We start from the raw sequence: 24,370 nt of genomic DNA, 5'->3' as shown, positions 1-24,370 counted from the left end.
CCTTAGAGCTTTGGGCTAGTTTTGTTTGTTTTGTGGAAGACATAAACGTGAAATTGAAAAGGCGTATTTTTAGTCAGTATTAAAACTATACTTATGGCGTTAGCGCAGTTAGCACCCTGCCTTCCGATCAGAGGTTGTGGGTTCGATTCCCCTAAATCTCGGTATATAATGTATAAAAGTATTTACTATGTATTTATAGAATAATTCAAATTTTTATCAGTAAATGAGTAAAATAAGTCGTCTGTGGAACTAACTACCTTTGGAACATGTTTGTGTATATATATATATATTTCTTTGCGAGTACCGGTAAAAAAATAACTCTAAAACAAGTTACATAGATTTTAATTGAATATAATTCCTGGACATTGCATCCATAAAAAGCTTCGTGTTATGTATATTTTATATGCAGTTTATCGTAGTAATACACAATACGGTAGAAGTAACTATGCCATCGAGCTTTATTGGAATAGATGTTCTCAGGGTAGTCTTGATTGCACTTGACGGCTGTGGTTTACTATTGTTCTACTCGACCACCACTTAGTTATATGTACTTATTCTTATATGTTTTAAGCTATTTGTCGACATTTTACATAGCTTGCAATTTTTTGTACAGAAAAAAAGTAACTTTTTCAATTTGTATTGAACTAAATATACGTCCAAATATTTTGTGATTTATGTACTTATTAAAGCATGTAAATTTTATTAAAATAAATAAATTAAATTTATTAATTTCTCGCATATAATTTAACTTAATTGTAAAATTAAATTCAAATACTTTCATTAAGTTACTCTCTTATTAGTGTAAATCTCGTGTGCAATTATATGTAATTATATTAAATATGAAGTGCTTTCTTCGAAAATAAAATATCTTACGCTACGTTACATTTATTGTTAGAAACATAATATGACCGAGCGTCAAATTACTTTTCGCATTGAGTTGTAATATGGTGCGAATTAAAACTTTCTCAGAATTTTATAGATACATTTATTTCTATTTAAGAAAATTGAACTATAAGAACGGTAAGTTACAAAACTTTTGTCTGTATTTCATGAATTTTATTTAATAGTTCCTTCATATATTGAAAGGTAGACAAAACTTGGAAAATGGTAATAATAATTAGAGACTTACTTTGCTATCAGGATTTGTAATGTCCGATATATTATATGGGAATGATTAATCGCAATTGTGTGACACATATGTATGAATGAATGTTATTGTCCTCTAGATTAAATAACTAAGCTGGAAATATTTTAGTGCATATGTGTGTGTGTTAACAGCTCTGCATTCTTTATCGTCTCTCATAATTCAATAGGAAGGCAATTAAAATGACCGGTGATATATTGAAATTGATATTGAAAGCCAGGACTATAACACTGACATTTATTTATTTATTAAGATAGTTACGTCATCTACTTATCACTAAACACTTAAAATAAATAACTTAAAACTAACTTTTACCTTCTTAATTCTAGCTGCAACTAAGATATCAAACAAATAATCAATTTTATTGCCCGAACCGGGATTTGAATCAATATTATTACAATCTGGAAACGTATATATTACGCTAGTAGACCAAAAAGACAATCATGAATGTCTTTTATTTTATTACATCTTTTTCGATAAAGGTATTATATTTGATGTATTTAATCATAATACTAGATTGAAAAAGCTTAATTATTTATGCTACCCTAGACATAGAAAAAGGAGAGGGCGTAGGATAACATTATGTGGACATAATTATGTAGGACAGCTGTATGACTGGACTTATATATAATTATAAATACTTGTACTCTTCCTTTCCGAAACGAAGAAAAGATATACACAACTTTCTAAAGTTAATCGGCGGTCTTCGTCGTATGATAAAAAAATTAAACGAACTATTAATGGTTCATTGCACAAAAAAAGTTTATTGAAATATACAGAAACAAGGAAAAACAAACAAAGTGATATTAAATACTTTTAGCGTATTTATTTTAAATAGTTTTATCACATACTATTATATGTATCTATAAATTTATTCATTGAAATTCTAAATTTTAACAACAAGCTGGGAATAATCTCGTTTACAATGGAAGGGGAATACCGCAACAGCGCTCTGAAACTGCACTCGCATTTGCATCAATTTTCTTCACGACTATACATGGAAGCCCGAGGGAAGCATTTTGACAATACGATCTATAGTGTTCTTTGACTTTCATTGAATTCCAGTATCATTTTATTCCAACAGAGAGATCTATAGATGGTAAAATGATTTCAATGCCGCCTTGCTCAACTTGAATAAGCTTAAGCATACTTCAATTTTTTTAAATATGCTTTTATTTGCAGCACATCCCTTAAAACCTTGTAAGGTGGTACGCGATATGTATTTTTTTAAATATCCTTCACTACTAAACACTAACATGATCAAGAATTGCTTCTTGATTGTCAACGTATTTCACATTTATATATTTTTCATACAAAATTGATGGGCCTGTTGGCGTGGTTGGTAGATACTTGCCTTTCACGCCGAAGGTTGTGGGTTCGATTCCTACCCAGGACAGACATTTGTGTGCATGAACATGTCTGTTTATCCTGAATCTGGGTGTCTATATAAGTATGTATTTACAAAAGAAAAATAGTATATGTAGTATATCAGTTGTCTGATTTCCATAGTACAAGCTCTGCTTAGTTTGGGATCAGATGGCCGTGTGTGAATAACGTCCCATAATATTATTATTATTAAAATTTGCGTTACATAATAGTTCATAAACATATAACATTTTAATATCCTTAACCAAATTATAAAAGTTTATAAAGTCTAACATGATCAATATAAGCTCAGTATCTAAATAATAAAGTGCATGTAAGTTAATTTGACAATAGCCAGTTTCAACCTCAGTAGTTAACAAATTTTACATTAAATTAATGCAATATGATTGGACGAGATCGACATTATATAACGATTGTATATTAGCACACTTCCATCGCGAATACGCCGAGTATGCTGTATAACGCTTTATGGCTATCGACTATATCAATGTCTTAAAATCTTCTTAACACTTTATATACATAGTCCAAAATATTTATCTGGTCTGTATTTAAAAGTTTGTAAGCTTAAAAGTGAAAGATATAATTAAGTAAATAAGAAAATTAAAATGACAATCACGCGACATTAAGAAAGCTGGAGATGCAATCTGGTCAAGAATCAGCAACTAGAAGAACTCCTCGTGCTGTACACACTACTGGAATTCTGATATTATAGAAATTATAAGTTAAAAATAGATGCATATTATTTGAATATTTTTTATATTACTGTTATTATCAACAAGAAAGGTTTAATAAAATAACAATTTTTTTTTTTTTTGCATTGCATAGCTGTTTAGCGTTAGAATATCTGTTGTTTGGGTACCCAGAAAGGTTTTCACAAAGCGCTACACCAAGTTACATATAATAAATACCACCTTATAAAAAGGTGTCGCATAAGTGAAAATTATCGTTTGCATTTTAATTTTAATGTCCCATGGAGCAATACTATTTAACCAACCAGTACATTTTACTGCACGTCACACGTCCTTTCTTCAAGTTTTCTATAAAAAAACATATAATATTAAAATATTATTTGCGTGCGCTAAGCGTGTGCGACCGAAAAACAATATATCAGTCGTAATTTTCTTTGTTCTTTTATTCATTCGAAATAATACGAATAAATAAACAAACGTACATACAAATTGCCTTATTATTGGTACTAAAAATATATACATCATATTTTTTAACTTATAAATTATATAATATCGGAATTCCAGTAGTGTGTTCAGTATTGTTATGTCGCGTGGTTGCCATTTTAAAGACAATTAAAATGATAATTTTCATAATTATTTCTTTCACTAATTTACAATTTTTCTTTGTAACATAAAAAAAATAAAGAGAAATTTTGATTGTGTGAAGACTTTATTATATAAATTACATATAACAACACAATTATTTATGAATACCACACTAGCACGAGTGCAAATTCAACAAGACATATACGAGCAGTAAATTTAACTAAAATTGACGTGGACTCAGAAAATTTTCCTTTTGTAATTCAAAATAGCTGTAGATGCAACAATAAAACATAATCTAATGCTTTTATTCCTTATATAAGCATTTCCTTTTTAATATTTAATTTAAGCTGTTAAGGATAAAGAAACAAATTCGACGACCGCATCTACCCGTATATATAATTCAATATCAGATGGTGAAGTTAGGAGAAGCGAGTAATTCCCTAACTTGTCTCTTTGGTGTTTCTGTACAGTTTATAGTCTTGACAAGTTATATTATTAGTTCATTATATAGTGAGATTATATTATAGAAATTCAAGGCAATATTTCGTGTGCTTTGGCGGTGATAAAATAAATACATTAACAGTAAGACTTTGCACGTTTAATGTTCTTATTTACTAAGTATTTACTTTTAATATGTTTTATTAATTCACGATTACTTGATTATTTATTGTAAGAACAGAGCGGAAAAAAAGTAAATAAAATAGTGTAATTTTGTCAGCTCATATTAGATTTTAGTCGATCAAATATAAAATTGAACGCTTTATGAAAGTTAATATTAAGTGAAATTGAAATATCAACAATCGATTCAATTCAGTGTAATTACAGGCACAAGGGACATAAAATCTTAGTTCCCAAGGTTGGTGGCGCATTGGATATGTAAGCGATGGTTGACATTTCTTACAATGCCAATGTCTAAGAGCGTTGGTGACCACTTACCATCAGGTGGCCCATATGCTCGTCCGCCTTCCTATTCTATAAAAAAAAAAAAAAAATTAAAGTTAGCACAGAAGTTATTAATTACATACAAATAAACAGGATCAAAGTGGGTCTATTGTAATAAATTGGAAATGGGAAGTTAAAAATAAATTTTATTTAACCAAAAAGTTTGTCATCGAATGCTTATCCAAAATCTAAATAATTACTAGTTCATAATTACGTTCTCAATCAATCGAAATGACATAGCGACAATCAGATTTAAATCATTATTATAGTACAAGGCAAATCATTTTATAGATTAGATTATCAATAATGAAATAGGTTTCAGCTTTAACATATTAAATATGTCGCGATAGGTTCATTACAAACTATATTGCGCGTGTGACAAATTATCCTCTCGAGCTTGTAATTAGTTTACATCGGCTTTGCAGCATTTCATATTAATTCAAAATTGAAAAAAACTTTTTCAATTCTATAACTTATCGCCGCCGTCTGTTGAAATATTTCTGTATTTTATGAACATTATAAAAATTGAGCTAACGATTATAATACGCATCAAGAAAAATATATCAAAGTAAAACGACCAATTTGAAAAGTTGTAATTTATCAAAGCGCAATATTGAAACACGAGACTACAGAAATGTGCCGTATTTTAAAGATTACGAGTATGTTGAAACAGTTTGCAGAGTTCAGGTAGCGCGGTACTCGAGCAAAAATATTACGTCTCATAAATTAGAGGAGTAGCAGCAACATTCATGACTCGTTTGCTTTAGATGGCTCAGTCCTAATATTACATGCTTGTATTTTGTCACCGTTTGCTTCATTCATTGTGATTTCTACGTTTAAATATCTCACGTTCATATTCCTGTGAATAGATAAGTCATAAATAACATAACTAGAAATAGTTGTTATTTCTTTGTTTAATATTTTGTCGTTTACACAATTAAATTATGAAAAATAAAACAAAATATAAAGCTGTCTCAACACGCCCAGCAGATGTCATCGATATTGATGTTTATTGATAGAATTTATAATAAATACAGAAAACCAATAAAAAGTATTGTTATTGTTTTTGTTGCGTGTGCAACAAACTGCACACACACTGACACACACCAGGGAGAAAAAAGCGGGGGCGGAGAGTTCTTTCACATTTTGCAATGTAATTGAAAATATCAGTAAGTTTTTTTTTATACTTTCTGCTTTTTTAAATTAATACCCTTTGTACATGAAGGAATGCTTACATTCCAATTGGGGATCAATCAATCAGTTTCGGTATTGTCTATGAATAATTGTTTATATTAGTTAAATAATATATTAAATACTTTAGTCTATTTGATAAATTATACAAAGTTATTCCCACAATGTTAATATAGTTTTAAACCCATTCAATGTGAATGTAACAAAAGCTACAAATACATTTTAATTCTATTGTTAGGTAAAGTTAAATTTTAATTAGTCTATTTTAATTTTTATATTACTACCAAATATATGTATTAATATTAATACCAATGATATTATACGTAGCAAGCAATTATAAGAGTATTCATAATTACTCAAAATCAAATTTAGTTAAAAAGTATATAACTTTACATATAATTTATCTCTGTGTTTTATTTATTTTTGCAAATTAAAAAATATAGTAACTAATATTAATCTTTATGTTATCTGATACAAAGATTATTTATAAGCTAGCTGTTTTATTGATAGTATTAGGGTATTTACGATACCTAATTGCCTGTGAGATGGCTTAAATTTTCTTCTGCATTTTCCGTTTTTTTTTCTAAATACAGTGTAGTGTAGAGATGAGCAGATGGGCTCAGGTGGCCCATAGTCAGTGGTTCCCTCCACCCATAGACATTGGTACCGTAAGAAATATAAACGATTTCTTAAATCACCAAATGTGTCACCAACCATGGAAACTAAGATGTTATGTCCTTTGTGCCTATAGTTACACTGGCTTATACAACTGTCCAGTCGAAACACTATCATTATCATCCCTTTGTCGTCCACTGCTGGACATAAGCCTCTCCAATGGCACGCTACTGAGCTCGATATTCAGTTCTCAGTCTCCATCCGCTGCCAGCCAATTTGCGGATATCGTCACTCCACCTAGCTGGAGGGCGTCCTTTTTTCCCTGAAATACCGCAATTACGCATTTTTCCCACATGAGATGGGGGGTATATGGGACTCGCCGGCGCTGAAGGTGCCGTAATACCCACTAAAACTCAGCGGTATCCACACCGTCTTTTTGGGGAACGACACAGGATCGCTTGCGCATACTACCGTGACGTCCCGACGGTAGGCCTTCAAATCCTGGGGGTTCTTGGGAGGAGAAGCCGTAGTGCCGACGTCTTTTTCGGCGAAGCGGGTCAGCGGAAGCATTATTCTCACGCTCCCGCTCTGTGGCCTCCTTCTGCGATATGACGTTTGCCTAGAAAGAGACCATGCCCTTCCAGCACCTCTCGTTACCGATCATGGCATTTATCACGCTCGGCAGCGAGAGGTCTTCACCTAAAATAGTCGCAGGGAATGGCACTGAGACCCCCATGCAGCAGACTCTATCAGGGTGTGACGCACCGTGTCCGAAGGCGTAGCTAGAGGGCGTCCTACACTACGTTTTCCAAGGCGTCGTCTCCACTCCAGAACACGTCTTCTCCAACAGTTGTCGGTCCTACGACATATCTGTCCAGCCTACTGCCTCTTCAGCTTACTAATCCTTTACAATAAGTGTAACTACGGAACACAATAATAATAAATTGATTGAATATGTGATGAGTGGCAAACCATTCCTGATATAGTAAGTACACTGTTAAAGAGATAATCTTAGTAGCTATTATCTTGTACTTCTCATTGTCTTTGCTCGCTTACTAAACCGTACAAGCCAAGACGATACATAGAATTGCAGTTTGACGGTAAATAGGAAATGACAAAAGGTTACATTTAATTGAACACAACGTAATATCGCTATTAAAATCGGTCTTACATTAAAACTAATGCTCACTCAAAACATTATTTATACTTTCGTCTGTAAGTGGTTTTTTTTTACGATCCGTCTCTTTACGAGCTATAAACCGAGTATCTAGCTTAGGCAGGCACGTGGGAGATTCGTACGAAATGAAATTTATATTTGCTTTAATGGGGAAAGGTGTCCTATTTATTTTATTGGTAAAGCAATAAACAAGAACGTAATGCGAACAATTTACGCAAAGGTAGATAATATTTGCGACAGAACATTCTTCAAAACATGAAGTGTCTACTTTCATAATGTGTTAACAACATCTATCTATATTTATATTTGGCTATCATTTTGATTTAGTTTATGTTTGATTCAGGCTAGCTTAATTAAAAAAATCGAAAAATGGTATATTATGTTGATTTTGCAGACTATATACCTACCGCTGAAGAAGAAGTAATATAGGATACCATAATAGAGGAAACTGTATAGAAAAGTTTCTATTGGTAAGACGCGCGACTACAGCGCCACATACGTTGAATTATTTTCTTGTCATCGATATCCGAACTGACCGGTCGATATTTAACGCGCTCTCATAAAAAACTGTAAACTGTTTTCTCTGTGAGTTCTATCATCATATTATATATATATGATGATGTGCGTGATGTGTGTGAAGCATGGACGACACTCCCTGTTTCCTTCAGCAACTGGAAACTTATGGAAGACGTACAAATAGGAGGACCGGATGCATATACTGTTCTCAGTCTACGTAATCTAGTTGATGCAGTTCAAGGTTGGTGCTTAGGCTCAATTCCCTATTGTACGCTACAACATAATGAAATTCATGTTAAATCCAATAAATATATCATACAGATAAGTATGATGAATGTAAAAATGAAATACCCTTTACCATGATAGAATCTGTAAATATGTATAAAAATTATGATTTTTTAAAAATAAACATTTCGTGGAGACATTAATAAGTAAATAACTTATTGAATAACAAATAAAAATAGAAAATACGTCTTAATATTATAAGAAGGAGAACAAAGACTTAAGCTTATAAATATTTTAAAAATTCTGTCTGATCTGATCTGTCGGTAAAAATATCATATTTAGTCAACATTTATGTCAAAATTAATAAAAGTTTTCAACTTTTTTATAGTTTTGTGTTTTATGCCATGATGTATTACATTCGTGAAAAACATTAAGAATCTTATTTATTTTATTATATAACATGGCTGCGATATAACATTCAAATTTAGTAAAATTTTGTTTTATAGAGAATTGTTTGACAAACCATATCTTTTCGTCTGTTTTGCGTATGAACTTGTATAAATGGAAGTTTTTTATGTAATGATGTAGTTTCTAAAATGTATAGTTGTCGAACAAACAAAACACCATAATCCGTGTATAGGTTGAATGTGGTTTAACATTATCACTTTTAGAAGGACTAGCTGTGCCCTTTCTAATTTTAAAAAGTGGGTCTTACGAGCTCCATCTCATGAGGTTACATAATATCTTAATATCGATTATGCCAAAATAAATCGATTTGAGTAACGAAAAGTCAGCCACTAGTCTTAATTATTTATTACATAAATGACTTTCTGAGTTCGATCTGCTAGTTAGTTGATATGCCAAAGATTCATTTTATAGGTTTAGTCCATTCAGTGTAGCTGCAACTACTTAGGTTTTGGTGTTACTATCACAATTATGTATGTACTTTAATTTTAAGGTGATCTCATAGTCACAGAAACATGCCAGTATTACCCTTTAGTAATACTGACATGTTACTTAATTTTCCAAAAAAAAAAAGTATGCTAAAGAGCATTAGTAATTAGGTGATAGAAGATCACATATTTTATTTTATTTAACATCATTAGGTAGTTAAGGAGATAGAATGTATACGTTTCGGCAGGGCTTATGGGGGAGGCTTTCGTCCAGCAGTGGACGGCAAAAGGCTGAAAAAAAAATGTATACGTATGAACTGTATGCTACAATAATAACTACAGGTACTTAAGAAGCTGGGCTGGTTGTCTAAATCGGGAAGAGAGAACTGCTACAGGACAATGGATAAAATAAAACGATACAATTAACAACTTTTGTGTTTTGATGCTGGCAACATTTAGATGATAAAGTTTATTTTATGAAAATATTATTACGATAACTTATTTTTCTTTATTATTATTACAAGGCAAATTTGTTGTACTAACAAGCCAGTCGGTTAATCTTTTATTAAATTCAACATTGAAATACGGAGTTAAGTTTTAAATAATTAATTATCTGATAAAGTAATAAATATTGCATTTTTATTTCTGTCGTGACGGCTCATAATCTCCAGACATATAATAATTGTGCATATGATCTGTGGAATATATAAGTTACGGTCATAATATCAGTATTTTAAAGGCAAAACAAGTTGGGATTACCACCATTATTTGCTATATTTTTTTAGGATCAATAGTCAACGATGTGTTGCAAGAGGATAAAATAAGGGAATAAACTGACAGGGGTGCATGTCAGTCACCTCCACGTGGTGCACCCTGGGCAACGGGGTCGACAAGTAATCCGATGTTTTCTCGGAGTGCCTGTCGACCGCGGCTGAGACTGACGCGACGGTAATGCCACGGGCCGTTCCTGGTACTTTTCTGTTCAGCAGACTGGACTGTGCGAGCGGCTTTGTGGCAAATTGAAGGTGGAAGGAAGAAGCTCTCTGCTTTCTTTCTTTGTTTTGTTTTGTTCTTCTTCCGTTTTGTTTCGTTTCGTTTTCTTTTCTTCTGTCTCATTTTTATAAATTTTGTTTTGTTTTATTTTCTTGTTTTATTTACTTTACTTCTTTCATTTATTTATTTATTGGAGGTTACTCCCAATGGTGGAGTCAGTCGAGTTAGAGTTGGTTTCCGGGGTCTTTTTGGGCTGCCGGAGAAAGGAGGTGGGAGAGGCGGTTCGCCCAGTGTCGGTATCGATGCTGGGTGGACAGACTAAAAGGTCACCGCCTCTCAAACTCGTTTCCCCATCCGGGTGTTGTGGACATGTCTCGCAGCCCGTGGTGGGACCGAGGGCCTTGCCTTAACCGGCTGGGCCAAGAGGAGACAACCTCAATAAAAAACATTAGTTTGTAGATCCCGTGATACCACCCGACCTCACGGTGTATATAGGGTTACCAAGGTACAGGGGGCACTGCCTTGGTGGACTTTTTATTTCCCCCATACTCGTGGGATTATACATGAATAAACAAAACAAAACATTTAAAAACAACGGACTCGGCGATCATATGGACAAAGATAACATGGCGGTGGAGGCGGGCGCCCCAATAGCGCGCGCCGAAACCAAAGACACTCTCGTGTCCAAAAAACTGGTGGTCCGACTGGAACGACTCTCAGAGTCCGACTCGTCGGCCACCAGCATGGTGATGGTCTCTTCGAGAGACCCCGCCTGTCGTCGGCGGAAGGGCGAGAAGCGGCCCCGTCCTGGGCCGGAGAGCTACTCCGGCTCCGAGAGCGACGCGGGTATGAGCGAAGGCGGCTTCTCGGGGTCAGGCATCAGCAAATGGCTGAAGCCCTCCCCCAAAAGGGGGCGTGGTCGACCGCCCACGACGGGCGAATACGTCGGCCTCGGGCGCTCCCGCGAGGAGCTAAAAGCCGCTAAGGCAAAGGAGCGGCGGTACGAGGCGGAGGACGCACTGGCCGCGTACAGTGCGGCGGCCAAGGTGGCCACTGAAGAAAGGGCGGCCCGAGCAGAGAAACGCCAACCCGGCGTGACCGTGGACGTGCCGCAGACGTCTGCCGCGCTGGACGCGGCGGTGAAGGAGGCGCTCGACGTCGTTCTGCAGGTTGCCGACAGGTCGGGCAACCTGAAGGGCACGTTCGTTCGGGCCCTGAAGTCCGCCGCCGTCACCATTAAAGGTGCGGTGGCGGATCTAAGGGCCCTCACTGTGACGGAGGAGGTGGCGCGGCTGGAGGCGGCTAACACGCGACTCTCCGGCCAACTGGCTGAGCTGCGCCGGGAAGTCGCCGAAATGCGCCAGCGGCCGGTGGCGGCGACGGAGGCGAACCTCCAAAACGTCATGGAGGAGGCGCTGCGCGCGAACCGCGAGCAGTTCAGCACGATGCTGAACGCTCGCCTCGAGGGCCTCGAGGGCCGCCTCCTTCCGGAGCCTCGGCTGCGGCCTCCACTCGCCGCTGACCGCCGTAGGGTAGCGCAGGCAGCGGCCGTAGCCGCGGCGGGAAAGGAGGCTCCAGCCGCCTCCCACGCAACTGAGGGCGTCGAGGCCAGCGCCGCCAAGCCTGCTGCTGTCAGGCCGAAGCGGCCTAAGAGAAGTATGGCTGCCCAAGAGACGGCAGCCAGGAGGGTGGCTCCTCAGTCGTCAGCGGAGCCGGCCGCCACTCCGGCCACGTGGAGCGCCGTGGTCGCTAGGAACAGGCCAAAGAAGGCAGAGAAGCCGGGCGCCAAGCCAGCGGCGGCGAAGCTGACTTCTTCCGGGGCCACCAAAAAGGTCCCGGTTACGAGGAAACTCCGCCCCCCTCGCACCGCAGCGATAACGCTGACGCTGAAGCCCGGTGCTGAGGAAAAGGGGTGGAGCTACGAGAAGGCTCTGGCCCTGGCCAAAAGCCGGATCAGCCTCCGGGAGGTCGGCTTGACGGCGGTACGGTTCCGGACCGCGGCGACGGGAGCGCGGATGCTCGAGGTGCCGCCGGGCACCAACGAGGCCGAGAAGGCGGCGGATGCCCTGGCGGAAAAGCTCCGCGAGGCCCTCAGCCCGGAGATCGTCCAGATCCATCGACCTACAAAGTGTGTCGAACTAAGGGTACTAGACCTGGACGACTCCGTGACGGTGGCGGAAGCCGTGGCGGCGGTCGCTGAACAAGGCGGCTGCCCTACCGGGGCCATTAAAGCGGCCATCATCGCTCGCGGCTCGAGCGGCTCGGGCTCTCTGTGGCTGAGCTGCCCCGTTTCGGCCGCAAAGAAGGTCGTGGAGGTAGGTCGCATAAGGGTCGGGTGGGTGTCGGCGCGAGTCATGCTGCTCGACCCCAGACCGCTGCACTGTTTCCGGTGCCTCGAGCGGGGGCACATGGGGGCAAAGTGTGACCGGGACGTCGACCGAAGCCGTCTGTGCTTCCGCTGCGGTCAGCCCGGTCATAAGGCTCGGGAGTGCTCCGCCACCGTAGCCAGCTGCGTGGTCTGCACTGCGGCCGGTAAGCCAGCTGCCCATGCCGCCTGCAGCAAGTCGTGCCAGGGCGGAAAGGGCGCCGCGCAGAGAAAGAAGACAGGGAAGGTGGCGACGAAAGGCCCGGTAGCCGCGTCTCCACGCATAGAGGCGGAGCCGATGGAGACCGCGCAGTGATGGCCCTGCGCTGTCTCCAGGCCAATATCAACCACTCAGCCAGGGCCCAGGACCTCCTAGTCCAAAGCATGGCAGAGTGGCAGATCAACGTGGCGGTGGTATCGGAGCCCTACTTCGTTCCCTCGCGGGACGACTGGGTCTCCGACCACGAACGGGTCGTGGCGAGTGTCGCCCCTGCGGTCGCTGGCGCTCCGGCCATCGAGGGTGTGGCCAGGGGCAGGGGGTGCGTACTGGCCGTCGTCGGCGGTGTGACGGTCGTCGCCGTCTACGCCTCGCCCAGTCGGAGTCTCGCCGAGTTTGAGCAGATGCTGGCAGAGGTCGGGACTCTGATCGGGCAAGCGGCGCCCGCACCGGTGTTGGTCGCGGGGGACTTCAACGCCAAATCAACGGCTTGGGGTTCTCCTGTGGCCAATGCCCGGGGCGAGGTGCTCGAGGAATGGGCGGTCTCGTTGGGGCTGGCGGTCCTCAACAGTGGGTCGGAGAGCACGTGCGTGCGGCGGCAGGGCGAATCGATCGTGGACGTTACGTTCGCGTCCAACGCCCTGGCCCGCCGTGCTCAAAACTGGAGGGTCGAGACTGGCGTGGAGACACTGTCGGATCACCGATATATTCGGTTCGATGTCTCTGCGTCGGCTCGTTCGGATGTTCGGCCCACTGTTGTCGGAAGAACGAAAGGTCGTCCGCGTTGGTGCCTGGGTCGCCTCGACGGACAGTTGGCGAAGGAGGCGGCCATCGTCGAAGCTTGGGGGGCCGGTTCCGACCCGGTCCTCCAGATCGACCAGGAGGCCGACCGGATCGACGGCGCCTTGTCCCGGGTGTGCGACGCGGCGATGCCGAGGGCTAAGCCGCACCCGCAACGTCGGCGGGTGTACTGGTGGCGTCCGGAGCTCCGTCGGCTGCGCGAGGCATGCGTGGCGGCACGGCGCCGTTACGTTCGGTGTAGGAGACGAAGGGTCCGTGATGACGACGTGGAGGAGGTCTTCTACACCGGATATAGGACCGCCTGCCAGGCCCTACAGAAGGCCATAGCACAGGCCAAAGAGGCGGCGTGGGAGGAATGGCTGGAGACGCTCAACGGCGATCCGTGGGGGCGTCCGTATCGGGTCGTGAGACAAAAGCTCCGACCCTGGGCTCCTCCGCTGACCAGCAGTCTCCAGCCGCAGCTCTTGGCGAGGGTTGTGGACACGCTCTTCCCCGAGCGGGGAGAGTTCGTGCCACCGGCCATGGTGCCGCCCGCGAGCAGGCCCCAAGAGGAGGACGACGGGTCACCGGTGAGTCCGATCACCGAGGCGGAACTGCAGGTGGCTGTCATCAGACTAGGGTCGAAAAAGACAGCCCCTGGGCCCGACGGAATCCCTGGTCGAGCCCTGAAGATCGCGTCGGAGGAACTCGGCGAGAGCATGCGGCGCCTCTTCACCGCATGCCTGTCTCAGGGTAGGTTCCCGCGACGGTGGAAAACGGGCACGCTCGTTCTGATCCGCAAGGACGGGCGTCCGTCCGATCAGCCGTCAGCCTACCGCCCGATCGTGTTGCTCGACGAGGTGAGCAAGCTCTTCGAGCGGGTGCTCGCTGCCCGTCTCGTCGGCAGTATGGAGCCGGGACTCGACGAGCGGCAATACGGGTTCCGTCCCGGCCGCTCGACGCTCGACGCGATCGCCAGGGTGAGGGGCCTGGCCAAGGAGGAGGTGTCTCGGGGCGGGGTGGTGTTGGCAGTGTCGCTGGATATTTCCAATGCCTTCAACACCCTGCCCTGGGAAACGGTGATGGAGGCCCTGCGGTTCCACGGTGTGCCAGGCTACCTGCGGCGTACCGTGGCCGATTACTTCTCGGGCAGGGCGGTGGCCTTCCCGACTGCGGACGGATGGGCCGTCAGGTCGTTGTCGTGCGGTGTTCCGCAGGGGTCGGTACTAGGACCGCTCCTGTGGTGCATCGGCTACGACTGGGTGCTGCGCGGGGTCACGTTGCGGGGGGTCAGCGTCACGTGCTACGCTGACGACACCCTCGTGTCGGCCCGCGGCAGTTCATACCGGGAGGCGGCCTATCGCGCCACGGCTGGGGTGGCGCACGTAGTCCACCGAATCCGCGCGTTGGGCCTCGAGGTGGCCCTACACAAATCCGAGGCCCTCGTCTTTCACGGGCCTCGGAACGCGCCACCTCCGGGGGCGGCGATAACGGTGGGCGGAACTTCCATCGCCGTCGGGTCGACGATGAAGTACCTGGGACTCGTGCTCGACGGCAGGTGGAAGTTCGAAGAGCACTTCCGGCGCTTGGCCCCAAAGTTGGTGGCTGCAGCCGGGGCGCTAGGGAGGATCCTCCCGAACGTGGGTGGGCCAGGAGGTGCCTGCAGGCGCCTGTACACCGGCGTCGTGCGCTCGATGGCGCTCTACGGGGCGCCGATATGGGCGGACGCTCTGAGCGCCCGTAACGTCGCCTCGCTGCGACGTCCGCAGCGAGCGATGGCGCTCAGAGCGGCTCGGGCGTACCGCACGGTGTCGTACACCGCGGCGTGCCTGCTCGCCGGAAGCCCGCCATGGGACCTCGAGGCCGAGGCTAACTCGAGGGTCTATTGGCGGATCAAGGCGGCAGTGAGAGCGGAGGAGAACCGGCCCCACCCACGTGAGGTTCGGACGTGGCGAGAGGAGGCCCGCGAGAGGGTATTCGCCGAGTGGTCGGAGAGACTGGGTGTCCCGGGTGCTAGCCGGGACCTCGTTGCGGCCATTCGGCCGGTGCTGAGGAAGTGGGTCGAGCGCAAGCACGGCCCACCCACGTATCACCTCACACAGCTTTTGACCGGCCACGGTTGTTTCGGCCGGTACCTGTGTGAGGTGGTCGGTAGGGAGCCGACGGTGGAGTGCCATCATTGTGGCGGAGGAGCCGTGGATACGGCGGAACACACGCGCGTAGAGTGCCCGGCTTGGGCGGAGCCTCGCGCGGTCCTATCCACGGCTGTAGGTGGGGACCTGTCGCTTCCGGCCGTCGTCGAGAAGATGGCCGGAAGCGAAGAGATCTGGGCGGCAGTGTCACGGTTCAGCGCATGTGTCATGTCGCAAAAGGAGGAGGCAGAGCGGGAGCGGGAGGACGACGTGGACTCGCTTCCGCAACGAAGAAGGAGACCTCTTCGACGGCGACGTGCCTTCGCAGGCCGGACGCTGCCGCAGAGTTAAGGTGTGGTTGGCGGCGGAGCCAGTTTGTTGATCCGCCGCGGGGCTTCAAGCCCTGACGCCTGTAAGGACGGGACTAGGTAAATAAAGTAGATGTTTAAGGTTTGAAGATAAATTTATTACTGCCCCCAATACCATGTGTCAGCTGCTTATATACTACACTACATGCCCTACCAAACAAAAAAAAAATGTTGGATACATTAACATTTTTTTTAATCAAAATACAATATGAAAAAGTAAAATAAAATTGAATATAATAATAATTAAACAAAATAAAACAAATATGTAAACAAAGGTATAATAATGCAGTGCTGAAATTTAATATCAAATATCATAATAGGTACAGTCATAATCACAAGTCTTAATAAACAATATGTTTAATGATCATTCAACATAAAGTCTTGTCCTATTTTTATGAACAGTTTTTTCTTTACCATTGACTAAAATTACAACATTCGGTGATAAATCTTTAACAACTGTATATGGACCTAAATATAATGGATCAAGTTTGCTAATATTTTCATTTTTAACCAATACTAAGTCTCCTTGTTTATACTCCACTGGGTTTATACTTCTATCATATTTTATTTTTCTTAAAGTTTTACAATTTATGAGGTTTGTTTTAGCATCATTTTGTGACTTTTGTAACCGGTATTTTAGTTCTATTGCATAATCATCAAAATTGTAAATTGGATCTATTGTCGACCTAAGATTACTTGGTAAGTTACATTGTTTGCCAAACACTAATTCGTATGGAGTAAATTTTGTACTCGAGTGTACAGAAGTGTTATACGAAAAACACCAGTAAGGAATCCATGAACTCCATTCCTGACTATGACTGTTAACTTGCATTCTTAAATAAAATGTTAAATGTTTATGACTATTTTCAAGTGATCCTAAGGTCTGATGGTGGAAGGCTGTAGACTGTAATTGACTTATATTTAAAATTTTACAAACCTCTTCCATTGTAGAATTTATAAATTCAGTTCCTCTATCGGTCACGATCTGCCGAGGGATGCCATATCTAAGTATAAAATTATTTACTAGAGTTGTAGCTACTGTGCGCGCATCCTTACCTGCTATCGGATATGCCTCGACATATTTGGTGAGGTCGCATTGGAGCGTTAAAATGTAATTATAATTATTATCTCTTGTCAATGGACCTACCAAATCTAAATAAATCTTATCAAAAGCTGAATTTCCACAGTCCGTTATGGTCATAGGTTCTTTTATGGTATTTAAATATTTATAACGTTGACATTTACTACATTTTTTTACAAAAAGCTTAACATCATGCTCTAATCCTGGCCAAAAATATTTTTTACGAATGTTATTTAACATACGTCTTATTCCTGCGTGTCCGCTAGTGGGCAGGATATGATAATCGTTTAATATAACTCTTTTCGTATCGTCGTCTATAATTTTTGCAACTCCTTTAATTACGCATAAACGGGGTCCGGACCACTTACGCATTTTATTTATAACCTGAGCTAGCTCTTTAATTATTTGAAAATTATTCTCATCTTTTATTACATATAACGTATTTATTTTTAAATCGATACAAAATGATTCCATTTCCCTCACAGAGACAGCTCGTGTACACTGGGATTGGGTAAACAGTTTCACAAAAATTGTACGATTTGACGACGAGTATGCATAATCACCACGCTCTAATGATACGCATTTTTTAAACTTTCTCCATTCTTCTTCATTCACAAATACCAACTCCGTGTAATACTTCGGTAGTTTTAACATCTCTACAACTCTTGGGTGATCAGTCCAATCGTCAGAAGAAATATTAGAAACCGAAGTAGAATTACAAGGTTTTTCATCAAGCTTCTTCTTTTGTGCCCTTGTAAGTACTGATAAAATATGATCATTCATCGCCTTTAATTCTTCACTACTAATTTCTATGCGTGACAATGCATCTGCAGCTACATTATCACACCCTTTCACATAAGTAACCTTAAAATCATACTCTTCAAGTATTAGCCGAAATTTCAACAATCTACTGGAAGGATCTGTCATATTGTATAAAAATATTAAGGGTCTATGATCTGTTTCTATAATGAACTTTCGTCCATAGAGATACGGTCTAAAATATTTAACAGACCAAACAATCGCTAAAAGCTCTTTCTCAATCGTTGGATACCTACGTTCAGCTTTATTTAAACTACGACTGGCGTAAGCTATTGGTCTACGATCAGCATTACATAAAATCGCACCTATTGCATACCCTGAGGCGTCTGTCTGTAGTATAAATGTGTTATTATAATCGAAAATAGGATATTGTAATATTGGAGGGCTCATTAACATTTCTTTTAAAGTACTAAATGATTTTTGACAGTTTTTATCCCAATTAAATATTACATTTTTACGACATAAATCATTTAATGGAATACAGATTTGGGCGAAATTCGGAATAAACTTTCGATAATAGTTCGCAAAGGCTACAAATCGTTTGAGCTCGTCTACGTTTTTAGGAACCGGATAATTAATTAACGCCTTAATTTTTTCTGGATCTGGTTTAATGCCGTCCGCTGATACCACGTGTCCGAGGTATAAAATTTCTTTTCGAAGAAAATCGCACTTATCAGGATTTAATTTTAAATTAACTTTTCTAAGCCTTGTTAAAATATCTAACAAATTTTTATTATGACTATCTAAATTTCTTCCGAAACAAATTAAATTATCCAAATATACAAAACATTTATCGTAATTAAGTCCCGACATTGCTACTGTCATTAAGCGTGAAAATGAACCAGGACTGGTTTTCAAACCCATAGGCATACGGGTCATTTGATACTGGCCAGACGGTGTTGTGAATGCGGTATATTTCCTACTGTCAGCATTTAGCTTCGTTTGATAATAAGCTTGTGTTAAATCTAATTGAGAAAAATAAATAGCTCCTGAAAGTGAGTCTAATATATCACTTATATTCGGAAGGGGAAATTTGTCATGCATTATACAATCATTCAATTTCCGAAAATCTATCACTAAACGCCAGCTTTTATTATTATCTTCTGATTTTTTAGGTACTAATAGTACTGGGCTAGACCATTCGCTGTTAGCGGGTTCGATAATATCATTGGCCAACATTTTTTGAACTTGTTTTTCTATTTCATCACGTTGAGAAAACGGTAATCTATATTGTTTAGTATAGACCGGATTCGTATTAGCTTTTAGTTGTATATTTTGTTCGTAAAGATTACACGTACCTAACTTGTCTCCTGGCAAGAAAAATACGTCAGCATATTTCGCACAAATACTTTGTATACTAATGCTTTCTTCTTTGTTCAAATGATTCAATTTAATTAATGATAATAATTTCCGAACTCTTTTTCCGTCCAAATTTTCTTTGTTAAACGAACAAATATTATAATTCGATAATAAATCAATTTCAGGCCTAAAATAACTAAGATTAATTTCTGTTTCGCGAGTATTTAAAATTTGAATAAATATTTTTCCCTCTTTCGGTTGACAGATACTTCCAGCGATAAATACACCTTCACACAATTCTCTGGGAAATATAACACACGATTCATTCAAATAAGAATCAACTTGAAAAAACTTTTCACACCTCGGAGGTACCTTTATAAATGTATTTTTACCTAATTTTCCTAAACCTAAGGAGAGCGTAATTGGTTTGTCGAAGCTATTTAAAGTAAATGTATTATTTTCGTAATTTAATACACAATTATAATTAGTTAAAAATTCTTGTCCGATTAAACCATCTTGAATACAAGGCAAATTCTTTAAGACATAAAACTTATGTTTGAATTCTATTCCATATAAGGTAAACGGTATGTAAACATAGCCCTCGGTGTACGAGGTGCCACCAATACCATTTACGGCTACGCGTTTTGGATGTATTGGAATATTCCTATCTCTTATTACATCGTATTTAATCACTGACATCGAGGCGCCCGTGTCAACTAGCATTCTATATTTGGTACCTAATATTGTAAACTCTACGAAATTATTATATGTATTGCATGCTAGAATAAAGTTAGGATCGAAAAAACTCTAAGTTTTGGTTATTTTCCGAAGTAGGAACCTGTATATCGTTTTGGGATTGATTCATAAGATACCCATGCTGTTTTCTACCGTTATTATCTCTACCTCGCGATACTGCACGTTCAAAATTATGTCCGCGTCCTCGAGAATTACTTGTGGATCCTCTATTGTTTCCTCGGTGGTATAAACTAGATGTTTGATTCGGCATCGGCCTAAATGAACGATTTGGCGTGTAATGTTGGCGTGCGTTGTTTAATACTCGACCTCTACTATGCCCCCTATAAGATGGTTGGTACTTACCTCGATGTTGAGTCGTGAAAATCGTTTCAGCTGATGTAAAAGAGCCTTGACGCGACAGTTCCTCGTCTTTGGCTGCTCTTATAACATCTTTCAGCTCTGAGTAGTTGCGGGCCGCTAAAATAGTGCTTAATCGACTGTTCCTCAAACCTTCGGTGAATCGCTGTATTGCTAATTTTTCGTTTACGGGTCTCAATATTTTAAACGCGTTATCGTCACCGTTAGCTTGGGAAATAGTCAATTCAACAAATAAATCCTCAAGTTTCTTACCAAATTCCTCAATACTCTGCGAACCTTGTCTAGATTTTAACATTTCTATTTGTAGTGCCGTGGCTGACTGCTTAGTCAACAGATTATTTTTCATGTCGGCAATAAGTTCTGTGGAAGATTCATAGTTAGATAACAAACGTAATTTGGCATTTTTAGTTAAACGCGTTTTAAGGACAAAAGAAATAAGTAACTGTTCATGTTCTTTCCTAATGGTTTGGCTATAGAATTCGATACAATCTATTAATTTTTTAGTAACTTCTTCATCTCCTGTCATAATAGGTAGAAGAGAAGTAGCAGTTTTCATGTCAAAGTCAGTCATGGTGCTAAAATCTTGGTCACTAACTAAACAAGTTGTTTGAATTTTTTGATAAAACGATTTCTTCGCAAGCAACTAATAAGTAATTTATCTCTTCCTTTTTTATATACCCTTTAGATGCATTAAAGTTTAACTCGTCACGATATTTTATATATTCGTCATATAAACTTTTTGCCTCTAAATATTTCTGTTCTAACAACTTTTTAGTTCTTTTCCCTTTACTTAGTTTAATTAAATTTATTTTTATATTTTCAATTTGATGTTTTATATCTAATATATGATCCATTTAAATCTTAAGAAACGGCTTAAAAATATACACTTAAAAATAATGATAAAATATGAATATATCTATTGTCTATAATACCATAACACCTTTGCTGATGACACTATTTCACTTCTCCTTTTATATATTTTTCACACTTTTACACTCCTATTTTTTTTATAAGCATCTATTGATGCGTCTCCAGGCTAAACGACACGTTCCTGATTTATTTCTCCAGTCTCTGGTCCACGCCTCGAACGTCTGAAAGCGCTCCTGGCCATCTCCTGACGCATCCAGTTTATGTGGCAGCGTTTATATAATTTATATATGGCAAACTTTGCCCCCAAAATTAAAAGTAAAAGAAAAATACCCAAAATTATATTTGTCACTTTCTGATTTTGGTGTATTAGTTCCACGTCGGCCGAATTCACGCCTCCTGCGGCATTTTGTGCAATCACAATTTGTTCTTTACTTTGTTCTTTGCCCATTTTGTATTATGACGCTACTAACGTTCGAACAATTAAATACACGAATGTCCAATATTACACAGAGCGACATTATATTGTTATACTGCACTTCGTTAGAACCCGAAACCAAACCTTAAATGGCAGGGTCGCCATGTAAGGACGGGACTAGGTAAATAAAGTAGATGTTTAAGGTTTGAAGATAAATTTATTACTGCCCCCAATACCATGTGTCAGCTGCTTATATACTACACTACACGCCCAGCCTCCAGTGGCGGACTCGGGGGAGTCCGTCACGTAACAGGACGGAGGCACAGAGAGGAGGGAGGCGCGCCCCTAACATCCTGGCGCGCTCTCGAGATGGGTCGCCTTATGGCGACGACCGCTGGCGGGGTTGCGGTTGTAAGTCACAACGTTCCCGTGACCCCGCCGCCTTGCGGAGAGGCGGAAATCCGGGGAGGTTTTAGTGGGTAGGACGGTGGCCCTCTGCCCCGTGAGTCCCACATACCCGTCCCGGTCCCCCCGGACCGGGCGGCAGGCGTAAATGCCTTTCCTCCCCGAAAAAAAAAAAAAAAAAAAAAAAAAAAAAAAAAAAAAAAAAAAAAAAAAAAAAAAAAAAAAAAAAAAAGGGAATAAACTGACAACTATATGGAGCTATTACACGCGTCATGGCACTCAATGGTGAACTCTACGAAGAAAAGCTACCTTCTCAGCGACACTGATTGTACATAATGTATGTAGAAAAAACTACCCATGTGAAGAGTTGAAGTCTTTTTTTATATAAAATAGGCAGGCGAACAAGCATTTGGGCCACCTGATGGTTACTGGTCAACAACGCCCATAGACATTGGCATTCTAAGGAATGTTAACCATCGCTTACATCACCAATGCGCCACCAACCTTGGGAACTACGATGTTATGTCCCTTGTGCCTGTATTACACTGGCTCACTCATCCTTCAAACAGTAGTTTTGCGGTAGAATATCTGATGAGTAGATATCTATCCAGACGAGTTTGCATATAGCTCTACCACCAGAACCTTCCAGTATCATTATTAAAATTTTACAAAGCCAGTGTCCCGAATTTGCGCAAGTTAAACAATTATCCATTCCATCCAATTATTTATCCATCTTAGATAATGCCATCTTGTATATTTATGTTCCCGTTACGTATTGGACACTAGATATGCATGTCACCATCTTCTAGCGGGCCTTATGATTATTCTTAGGTATGTAATTTTAAGCAAGCTTTAAGTATATCTACATGCGTTCCTCTAGACACCGTGGAAAGTGATTGATAATAGTGATTTTGACGCTTCCCATAATTCTGGCTTACTTGCTCAGGTCTCTAGAATTATCTCTATGGCTTCTATATGTGAGATGTCCATCGTACATTGTATCCCACATTATGAGACACATCTCTTGAAGAAGTTGACCCAACTGCTTGTATTTTCGTATACGAATTCTGTGCGTCGGCTACCCGGCCATCGCACCGTTGACCACCACCATGACAATTTTAGCTACGCGTGAGTATTTATTTTGCAATAATTCTTAACGTATTTATTTAAACTATATAGTGAAGAGGACTAATATGTTCTAAATACTAAACATAATAACAAACATATATGGTTCATTATATAAAGCCTATTTTACTATGGAATAATCTTTCAAATGGTGAAAGAATTTTTCACGGAGGTGCCATTGTTCCGGAGATTATTATACGCATATACACAAATTCACAAAATTCACGCTCTCTTTATTATATTAGTAAAGGTAAATCTTTCCGTAAGAAAGCCAAAGCTATTGGCAAATTTATGTTTAATATTTTATAAAACGATTATTTAGTAAAATTTTATAGATAATTAGAAGTAACCTTTAATGAAACAGGTCTAAATAATACAGTAATAAATAATTCAGTTTTTGATTTATCAACCAAAATTTCTTGATAAAACCGAAGAAGATATTGGAAATGAATTCAAAATTATTTATAGTATTAAAACTATCGTATTGATTTTCTAAATATTCATTCAAAAAAGAAATGTTATCTATATAAATACCTTTGTTTCACATTTACAAATTATATTAATATAAATTAATAATAAATAAGATAAGATAAGTTGACTACATAAAACCAATAATATATCCCAATGGATAGAGAACTTGAATCTTAACCAAAAGTCGTGACTTCAAAACCGGATTTATCGATCAATTCTGAAGAGCAGCGTGCTGGAATAAGCTATAAATCTCTCTCCGAAACAGAAAATGACATAACAAGGCCTTTTCTTTATATTATAAAGTATTTTACTTTTTCTTTTTTAAAATACTAACATTGTTATAATAAAATAGAAATATGCTAAATCGTAATTTATTATCTGTGTTTTTATTTTACTTTCGTCTCTATGATCGCAATGGCATTTTTATTATTCTTGCAATTATATATTTATTTCAAACAAAATTATAATAAATTTAAAATTTCACATTGTCTTACAATTAGTATAAAAAATATGGACTCAATATTACTTTTAGACTGAAATATGATATTAGTGTT

The sequence above is a fragment of the Nymphalis io genome, chromosome 14 (assembly GCF_905147045.1).
Source record: "Nymphalis io chromosome 14, ilAglIoxx1.1, whole genome shotgun sequence".
Lineage (NCBI taxonomy): Eukaryota > Metazoa > Arthropoda > Insecta > Lepidoptera > Nymphalidae > Nymphalis > Nymphalis io.
This window is presented reverse-complemented; position numbering follows the sequence as displayed.